Genomic DNA, 10,429 nt, shown 5'->3' with positions numbered 1-10,429 from the left:
ACAGAGTGGGGCCCGGCGAGCGGACGCTGGAGGAAGGCCGGGCACAGGCACAGCCATTCCTAAGGGGCACGGAGGAGGTGGCTGAGGGAGAACAGGGCAGACCCTCCCCCCGCTGCCAGAGGTCTTCTGCGCACACAAACTGCTTGTGCTCAGCTTCCAGTAGCCCTGCCCTGTTCCTCCATCCTCCCTGTCACCCCAATCTCCTAATTTCCTCTCATACACAGCTTCTAGCAACTTCCCAGCCAGCGAGTCGGCTTGCCTGCTAGTCTCCTGAGTGGCTGCCTTGCCTTACTGCGACGGCCACCACGTCCTGTCCACATCCCCCTTGCCTCAGACTAGGACTCGGTTGTTGCAAACTCAGCCATCACAGCTACACTCACATCACCTGCCAATTTTGCTCATTAAGCCGTCTAAGCAAGCTACCCCTGGTGACCACGGGTGGCCCTCAGTGAGGCAGAGCTGTGGGGTGTGAGCAGCAATGGTGCTGTGGCACACTCTGTGAGCATTCATCAGCGCTCTTCACATCGTAGTGAACTCTGTGCCCTCCAGAGGGTTTCCTTGTGGAGGGGTTTAGCAAAAGCGTGGTGTTGCCATTTGGTCTGTCTGGAGTGTTTTCTGCTGCGGCACTGCTTTCAATTCCCCCTGGACTCCTGGAACTGAACCCAGGCAGATAGAACCCCCCGAGTGCTGACATGAGCAGAACCCTCACAGCTTGCAGGGCAAAAAGCCTCGTTGAAAAGCCACTTAATCTGAGCCCCCCGTGTGGGTGAGCTAGGCAGCAAAAGGGGGAGGGAAGAGCCTGTGACATGGCAGTGGGCACTGGGGGTCAGTGCAGGGGCAGGCATGGAAGGGGGTGCAGGGCAGTGCAGAACAAGACAGCTAGTGCCCGAATACGAGCTTTTTATTGACATAAAAATTGCTTGAGATTTGAGCACTCCTCAAGTTACTAAATGGAAAGACTTCTGGCTTTTTGCATGAAAGATTTTTCTGTACAGCAGGTGCTTTGCATCAGCTTCAGCTGTCCCCAGGAAGGCCTGTGATTTATTACAGTACATACACCCCAGCAGAAAACCAGGATCTTAACACCACTTGATTGTGAAGCTCTGGAGTGTGCCAGGTTTCCTTCATGACAGGAACATGTCCTTCACAAGGCATAGTCAGGGTAAGGACTTTGACTTCTTCCTTGAATTTGGCAATCCTACATTTCTTTAGTGTAGAAGAATAAAAATAGTGGAAACAGATTGCTGCACTCCTTGTTCAGGCAAGTATAAATTTATTAAAAATAAGCAATGGTTATAAGGTTATAGATATTGAGTAACTACATTTTAAAAGAGCCACAGCACTGACTTGAGGAACTTCCAGGGAATCCTGCATGTCCCCGAAAGCATCAGGAAAGCCAAATTGTTCCCATAAGCATGACAGTGCATGTAGACACAAGGAAATGCTGTTAAATTGCTCATGACCAAACTTCTGCCAGAAATACTAAAACCACCTTCAAATGAGAATGAGATGGAAATGCAGCAGCACATTTTTGAGGAAGTCTAGCCATGTCTGCAGACACAAAGATAACGCAGACTGACCCTACCAAAAATGCTGGTTCTCATAGTGCACTGTAGCAACTGCAGACAAAAGCTCCTGCCAGTGTTCAGGAATATCAAGTTTATTCTGAAAATCAGGTACTTTCCAAAGTGGTGCTGTAATAGCATCACTGCTACGGCAAGATGGCACTTCTCCCCAGGAACTCTGACTCTGGGGAGTGGCACAGCGCTGTGAAGCAGGACTGCTGAGTCTTTGCCTTGTCCTCTGATGAGGTTCATGTACTCAAAATGTTACCTCAGAAACTGCATGAAACTAGGTAGTCTGAAATTCTTTCAGTACAAGTATGTACAGAGATTATTGATAGAGAAATATGTTATTTCTGCTCCTGTGGCAAGTCTTCCCCCATGTCACTGAAAACTGGGAAATAAACTCTCCAACCAATTTGTTAGTTAGGAAAAACAACATTACTTTATTAGCAACACTGGGTGCATGGGGAATTCTCCTTAAAAGTATTCTTTTAAGAATAATAATTCTCCAGAGTATATTCCTGAATACATGTATATATACTAATTACTTCAATTTACTTGTTTGAATATGGTTCCTGATCTTCTGATGAATCTTTTCTCCTTGAGAGTGTCAGGTCATAATGTACTTCTCTTATCATTCTTTGCTCTGACACACAATCCTTGTTCTCAAAACTAAGATATCAGCTAGTACATATTAATCACTGATAGAAGTAAACAAGGAAACATTAGCTGGCACAAGACTTATTCGTCACAGATGTAGGGAGTTAACACAAGGCCACATTAATCTCTGGTATTTGTACTAAGCACTGTGTGGTACAAAACTAAGCATTAACCATGAATACAGGGATCATAGACTAATGTGCTAAAGTTAAAAGAGTTTTCCAATATCTTCCCTCACTGCTGCATAGACTACTTCTTACAGAGACATAACCTGTTCAGTAACAACTAGGAAGAAAAAGCCCTGTGAGAAAGAGGAGGAGTAGGCAGGAAGTAAAGTTTCAGTGAAAAACGCTGCTAACGTTGACTTTTTCTTGCTCAGTGCTCCACATACTTGCATGTGTTGTATATTACAGAGCAACACTATTCTGACTTAGGAAGGAGATTTTCAAATTGCTTTAATGGTATTAATGGACCTGTCCAAAGGTGTCCCACATACTACCCCCTGGCCCTGACTGCCCTGTATACACGTTTTAAACATTATCTGCCCCAGCCAATCATCTCTGCCTTTTTCTTCTCCCACCCTCCCTCACCACTTAAGTCTGTTGTGCTCTCTCACCTAATCTGGGATCATGTAATACACTTAGAGTTAGTGAAATGAAGCAGGTTAAAGACAACATCAAAAGATAAAGATTTTTTTTTTTATCATGTCACTTCAGTTTACAGGAACTCAAACAATAGTATTGACACAGCTGTGGAGGTAACAAGATCCTAACTATGATATTCTTTGTGACCATTGAATTGGAAAGCAAGAGGTTACACACATGGAAGTTCTTGACTTTTCAAACCATTTTGGAGCAAAGGGCAACATCAGTAAATGAAAGAAAAATACCTTAAAAAGGTGGACTGGCATTTACAGCAGAGACTCACACAGTCACGGAATCATTAGGGCTGGAAGGGAACTCTGCAGATTCCAGTCCAACCCTCCTGATGAGGTTACACAGGAACATGTCTGGGTGGGTTTTGAATATCTCCAGAGAGGGAGACTCCATGACTGCCCTGGGCAGGTGTTCCAGTGCTCTGCCACCCTCATTTGAAAGAAGTTCCTCCTCGTCTTGAGAAGTTCCTCCTGGAACTTCTTGTGTTACAGTTTATGGACATTGCTCCTTGTCCTGTCTCTGGGCACCACTGAAAAGAACCTGGCACCATCCTCTGGGCACCTGCCTCCGAGATATTTTTATGCATTGGTAAGATCCTCTCTCAGTTTTCTCTTCTCCAGACTGAGAAGACACACCCAGATCCCACAGTCTCTTCTCGTAAGAGCGATGCTCCAGATCCCAAATCATCTTTGTGATCTTTGCTGAGCCCTCTCCAGTAGCTCCTTTTCTTTCTTGTACTGAGTAGCCCAGAACTGGACACAGCACTCCAGATGTGGCCTCACCAGGGCCAAATAGAGGGGGAGGATCTTCCTGAGTAGCCAGGGTTCTGATTCTTTTTCTTCCCTTTCTTCTTTCCTTGATTTTTGACAAATTTAATTCATAACCAGCCACTTTTTCCAAAGTTACATGGAAACAGCTGAATAAATGCTCTGATAAAAAAATTATATACTTAAGGTTGCAGTCATAACATTTCCTCATAGGAACAGTAAGACACCAGTGATGTGCTGGGATTTAGATGCTGGGTTTGGTCTACACAGAGAGTGTAATGGCATTTGTACATATAAGAAAGCATTATCATTATTAGCATCCTTGTCTTGCTTGAATATGAACTTGTGATTTTTTTGCTGCTGCTGCTGCTGTTGTTTTTCTGAAAAGTAAAAAAGGCAAAATAACTTCACATTGCTTTCAGGCTTGTGGGTCTTGTTCCTTAAAGTATTAATTTGTTCAGATTCTTTCTTCACCTAAAAATAGCTAATTTCCCTGTATCACTTTCCAGCAACCTTCACAGAAATAAGTGGAAAAAAACCAGAGAGATTTCAAGAAGCTATTGCACCTGCAAGTGTAAAATGAGGCACATTCTGGATATTGCAGATGGGCAACTTTCACAGCAATTTCACAGCATAAGCTGTTCTTTTCATTGTGTTTGTTGCAATTTATATTCTCATCAGCATTCTGTCAGTTAGGGATGTACTTATTTGTGTGTATTGGATGAAAGAGAAGACAACAGGAACTGTCTAGCATTCAGGGCTGCAAAGATAAGCTAGTTCTTTGATCATTGCATGATTTGTCTAGAGCTGATACTGGGAGTAAACCCTTGCAGTAATGTTTACCCACACAAAATGACTCTAGTGCTACAGTTAGCATCTTAAAACAGTCATGAAAGTTGCCACATACAACAGCAAGTCACAAATTCTAATCTGCCTTAGTGTTAATAATCAATGTATTATCATCTGTGATGATTGTTTATTTCACAAATAAATACTACTTTGTAAATAAAATAGTGTTTAGCTGAATGAATAGCATAAATAACTGCGTTTCTCCCGCTACAAAAAAGCCATTGTGTTATATTACAAAAAGAACCAGTTATCATTGGCATGTAGCAGTGTTTCTAACTCAAATAAGATCCATCCAGCACCCTAATAAACTTCTGAAGTAGCTGAGCTAGAAGTTTTTGTAAAATTAAGCTGGAAATATCATGCACTTTCAATACTTTACTTTAACACCCCAGAATGTTTCAAAAAATACTAAGAAGGTTGTGCAGAAGGAGAGTATAGTAGACCATGGAAAAGATTCAAATAACTTTTGATTAAGCTCAAGGACACACAGCTTTTCTTCTGCAATCTACTCCCCAAGCACAGCTCCAGCAAATTCACTGAGCTGTATTTTGTAGAGGGTTCCGCCTTTGTGGTTTTGATTTACCTTCAGCACAAACACAAGTCTAGAATTTCTTGTGAAGCTTATTTACTCAGTATCAGCTTTTCTATCCTATATCATCCTTCAAACTTTTGTAATGAACACACAGGAGGAAGGACAAAAGAAATGTATGATCATAGGTTTTTTAAAAAAATATCCACATCGTAGAAGTTTTTAAAACCTGGCCAGCAGAATCTCAAGATCCCACTGGCAAATGTGGGGGAGAAAATGAACACGTTAGCTGACACCTGGTGAGTGGGAATGTATGCAGGATTCTCAGCGGTAGCAGGGCGCTGGATTTGTGGCCAGTCCACCCTTTATGCCTGTAATTACCGCACACATTTCATTAGCAGCTATTCTATAAAGGCTCTACAAGCGTATGCACTGAAACAGCCTCACAGGACTATGCAATATGGGGTAAATGCAATACTTTTGGATATCACATGGTGCTTACTGCTGATGGCAGCAGCCAACCAGTCTGAACACACTTAAGTTCCCTTTTCCTCCAGCACTTCTTGCCTAATATCCTGGGGAGAACAGTTACTGTTCATGGTAATGAAACCCACAAGTGTATCTTGTGAGAAGCAGAACTCCTCTTTAGCAAAAAGACCAGGCCGTTAAGTTGATACACCCGTGGATTGTTGCATTGAGGGAGCCAGTTTTTCTGCTTGTATCAAAATATTGGAGAGCTTTGGGATATCCAGGTAAACTGTTGTACATATTTGTCTTAAAAATAAGCGTGGAAAGTTCCAGAAGAAAAAGAATCAGTACAAGGTATTGAGTATAACTTAATTAACTGGAAATCTAGTTGTAGAGTTTACTTAGTTTAGGAGCTGAACAGATGCTAAGCTGACAAAATGGACTTTTCTGTCTCAAAGTTTTGTGTTTAGTTCTCTGAAATTTTACTAAAAGTGGTCCTAATTTAAGTGGCCTTTGCATTTTGAATTATAGCAGAAATTCTTTTTTAGTTATCCCTTTTGCATTAATTATCATTTCTTAAATTATGAGTAGGATATTTTTTAATATACCGTACTCTGGATTGAGATATCTGTGTATGTATTTAGTCAGTAGTTGGTCGGGGAAGATATTTTCCTTTCCAGGTATGAGTCAAAATGGTACTCACTGTCTTAAAATTGCACAAAATTTCTTTTAAAATCATATGGGATCCTGAAATTATCAAAATAAGGGTAGGAACTTTGTGGTGACAGGAATTCCAAGTTTTTCTTCCTTGAGGATTGGAGCATTCACTTTAGTGGGATAACCAGACAAATCAAACTTTCGTAAGATAGTGACTGTATACACTACTGTATAAATAGGGGTCCAAGTGAAGAGAAATCTGTTTCATTTCTGGGCAGATCTTGAGAAAGTTTACATTAATCTGAAAGAAATAATTCATAAAGGGTATGAGAAGGCATATGAGAAAAATAATTCTAAAAAGAAAATTATGAAATATCATGAAATTTTGTGTTTATATAAAACTATGTTGCAAAAATGCAATCCTTTTGAAGAAATGGATATTAACTAGTCTGTTTATATCAAATACAAATTCTTAATGGAAAAATTGAAGCCACCAGGCTTCTATTGTTGAAGACCAAGTTGTCAGTGGTTGATACTTCTGATTTTCACTTAAACAGGTACCAAAAAAATCCATTTAGAGAGAAATTTTGTGGTGAGCCTATTAGGACATAGGATGAATAGATGATCGTGCCTCCTTTCATACTTGGACCTTGCACATGGTCTTTGACAGAATTAGTTTGGGAACTACAAGTTCTACTACTTGTAGTAGTGTGGGATGTAATCTGGCTGTTCTGGTTGAGCCCTATGCCCTCACTTGTCCTGGTCTCAAACTCATCTGGAGAGATCCTTTTATTTTTCTGCGGTATGAGTAGCTGGTTTTATGATTAGGTAGAAGGTGAGAAAAAGTGATGAGAGAGATAAGAAAGGTGTAGAGGAATGCACAATGGAAAAAACACAGAGTAAACTGTAACCAGGCTGGAACACTGCCTTGTCTAATTTTGACAACCGTACGTCCTCATGTGTGTGCTGGTTTTGTCTTGCTGGTGTTAGAGGGATGTTTGAAATGATGCTCTCAGGATAACAGAGGCTGTCAGCTTCCCACTGAGGAATCCCTTTGATTGCTCTCTATCCTCTCCATCCTAGAGGTCTGCCTTTCATAAAAGCCCTAGACAGAAGAATAGCATGTCTCCTCTGTCTTTAGTATTATGTTATGAGAGTTCATTTCTCTTTTATACCAACCATTGTATTAGCAAGTGTTGTTTGGTCAAACTGTGTCTCTTTGCCTTCCTTTCATGCTTCTGCTACACACATTCATAGGTGCAGAGCATTGCAACCTCTCAGCTCCATTTTCCAAATGCTGCACTTACTCTTGGAGGGAGTCTTCTTGAACTAGTAATTACAGCTAGACTCAAGGGGAAGAAAAGCAATTTGGAAATCTTTTCTGGAAACAGCAAAGTTGCATAATGATAATTCTGAGGTGTCTGGGAAAGAAAGTAGTCGAGCAATAATTTATCACAAATTCAGAATGGCACTAGCATGTAAACAAAAAGCTACACTGCCTCAAATCTATTAACTTCAGTAGAAGTTACATCAGACTTATATAGAGTTGCAAAATAATTTTCAGATCTATATTTTTCTATAATTAGCTGTGTAATTTTCCCTGTCTTTTTTGTCCATTTGCTTATTCCTTATATCCTGGCCATAGGTTAGAGCTCAATTCCCTTAGTGGTTATCAACTTTTCTGGTTATTTCACTGTCACAGAATTCATGAGTAAGCACAGTTTTCTTCTTAAAGAGATAGCTTTTTAATCTTTATTTCATTACTCTCTAGCAAACTCATCAAGATCTGATTTTGAGTTTTTAAAGGGTATGTTTAGACCCCCGTCAGTTGGGAATAGAAATATAAAAGTTACAGCTGAGAAAAGATGGGGATTTTATTCTTTATAAATCAGATCTGAATGTATTTTGAGTGAATTCTTTGTACAGTCAACAGTTACATATATTTCATTTGCCTAGTTAACGATTGTATGCACACACATCTGCTATTCTGTTCACTGATCCAGTGTTGCTGTTTGAAGAAAGAGTGGCCTCAAGGGGAAGTTGAAGTGAAATAATCTGTTGGCTTCACCAAGACAGGAAAATAAATAATAAAGTTATATTTATGCCAAGGCAAAAATATTTTTTTTGTTCAGGCTGCCAGTTGAGACTAAAATATCCATATTCAGGAAGAATACAACTGAAATTTTTTTTTTGTATTTTCATTACAGCATACTTCTGTACAGAAATGTACAGCTATATTGTAAATTATCGAGAATTACGCTTGTTAACACTGAGGTGTAGCTAAGGTGTAGTTGTGGAACAATTCTGTACAAGTGTAACTTCGTACCTGTGTGAGTCTCTGCTGAAGGCAGTGGGGAGGCTGTGAAAGCTCTGTGTACACAAATATATCTAAGGCATGGGAACTAAAACCTGGGTATTGCTCTAGATTTGAGCAGACACATCTGAATAATGCAACCATCTTGTATCAAAGGAAATCTTACTGTGCTCCTTATGTGCTGCTTGCAGTTCAGATCAAAAGTTGAAAAGCCAAAATATTTTGCACTGAGTGCAAATAGAGATCAAAGAGAAAGTTCAGAAAATAACCCAAATAGCTTTTGCATGAGACTCCTCTTTTGCACGAGCTCCTCTTTTGCACAGACACTTTGAGCTTTAGAGGGGAAGGATAGGGGGAACTTAATCTCTCTTCGGAATCTTTTCAAGTTCCCATTTCATGATTTACAACCTACTGTATGTGATAATGGAATAGGTAACTGCTTCTGGGAAGGGAAGCACAGAAACTGTGGAGATTACTCTATGGGCAGGGCCACAAACAAAAAATTTTCTTTTTTCCCCAGTTCCCCGCTGTCTACCTGACCAGTCAGGCTGTGCATTAGAATCTACAATATGATTTCTAACATGACACTTATGAAGGCAGACATTAGTGAGGTACATTAAAGAGAAGCAGAAAGATTTCACCAAGTTTCTTACTCTGTTTTGATTCTTACTATTACCTTTACCACTTACTATTCAAGTTAAGTAAATGAAGAGGTTTTATTGTTGATTGTAAACTCTTCCACATGTCCAGGAGCCTTTTACTCTTGCTGAGCTTGTAAGTATGCATGACTAGGGCGAGGTTTATTCACAATGTTGGGAAGAAATTTATTTTAAAAAATCCATTGACACTCCTAATATGGCAGTAATGAATGGTTCAGTGCATTTGAAAGCATGTATGAATATAATTTGTGTAATTCATGTAATCTTGCTATTGCAAATGTAGAAAACTTCTCAGAAACCATATATCATAATAATAAAATTTTCTTCAAAGCCACATTCCCAGTTTGCTAAAGGTCTACATGCTGAATGGCTGTTGCTCATAAAAAGTATTGTCATTTGCACAGTATGTTTTCTTGTATTTCAAATAGAAAAAGTGGAAAAGGAATCAATTTTTTGCTATGACTTTCAAAAGAAATGATCTGCTGAGTTGGCCAAGCAGCTGATCAAATCTTAACTTAGAAGCTCTGAAGACTTCAGACGTAAGCTATAATTACGGTATCTGTGGTGGTCTAAATTTTGTTACAGACCTTAAAAAAAATCATTAATTAGTACTAAGTCAAAAGAGGTCAGAGATGAAAGGCTTTGTTATTCTCTCTGGCGTTGCAGTTGGCTAAACTCTAAATGGGTAAAATCAGTGCCTTGTGAGGTATTGTGGGACAAGTCTTGAATGATTAATGATACATATATGTACCTCTGCAATGTAATTGTGTGTGTATGTGTGAGTGCATGTGCATCAAACAGCAGTAGATGGCTTAACCCTGATAATCTCCATAGTAAATGTGTACTTCCTCCCTTCTCTGTATGTGCAAAAACACCCAACAATGTGGTTCTCTGGGTAAAAGTTTTCATTATGTCTGTCTTGTTTTGGCTGCATTTAATGTGAGTAATTTGTAGCTCAACACAATCAGTTTGGAAAGATTGAATTTCTCGGCAATGCTGACAGATTGGGATAGTTACCTTTAAGTTGCAGAAGTTTCAGGTATATAACTACTCCAGCATAGCAGGGCTGTTTATGTAATGAGATACCATCAAACAGAAGGAAAAAGGAGCAAAAGCCCAATTGAGAAGCTCTTGTTATTGAAGTTAAAAAAAAAAAAAATTCACTGAACACTCGCTGAACACTCGCTGAGTGAAGACACAGTTCATTCTTAAACCTCTAATTTTTTTTCAAACACCAATTTATTATGCTTTGTAGCAATACTCCTTTGTTTATAAACAGATGCTTCAGAACTCTTCCTAGTTATA

The 10,429-nt window shown here is 39.7% G+C and overlaps 1 protein-coding gene across 3 annotated transcripts in view; it reads left to right on the top strand.

The window, feature by feature from the left end:
- FYB (FYN binding protein) overlaps window positions 1-10,429 on the top strand; it is a 60,120-nt gene that overhangs the window by 9,959 nt on the left and 39,732 nt on the right. The window contains exon 1 of one of the 3 annotated variants that reach the window (XM_017730243.1): window positions 5,595-5,778. The exons of the other annotated variants lie outside the window; for them this stretch is intronic. The gene's annotated coding sequence lies outside the window, so the exon portion shown is untranslated. Of the gene's footprint in view, window positions 1-5,594; window positions 5,779-10,429 lie in introns of those variants that run through there. 3 annotated transcript variants of the gene reach the window in all.

This window comes from Corvus brachyrhynchos, unplaced genomic scaffold, assembly GCF_000691975.1.
Source record: "Corvus brachyrhynchos isolate BGI_N302 unplaced genomic scaffold, ASM69197v1 scaffold42, whole genome shotgun sequence".
NCBI lineage: Eukaryota > Metazoa > Chordata > Aves > Passeriformes > Corvidae > Corvus > Corvus brachyrhynchos.
The sequence above is the reverse complement of the archived record's forward strand: the minus strand, read 5'-3'. Positions and strand labels throughout refer to the sequence as shown.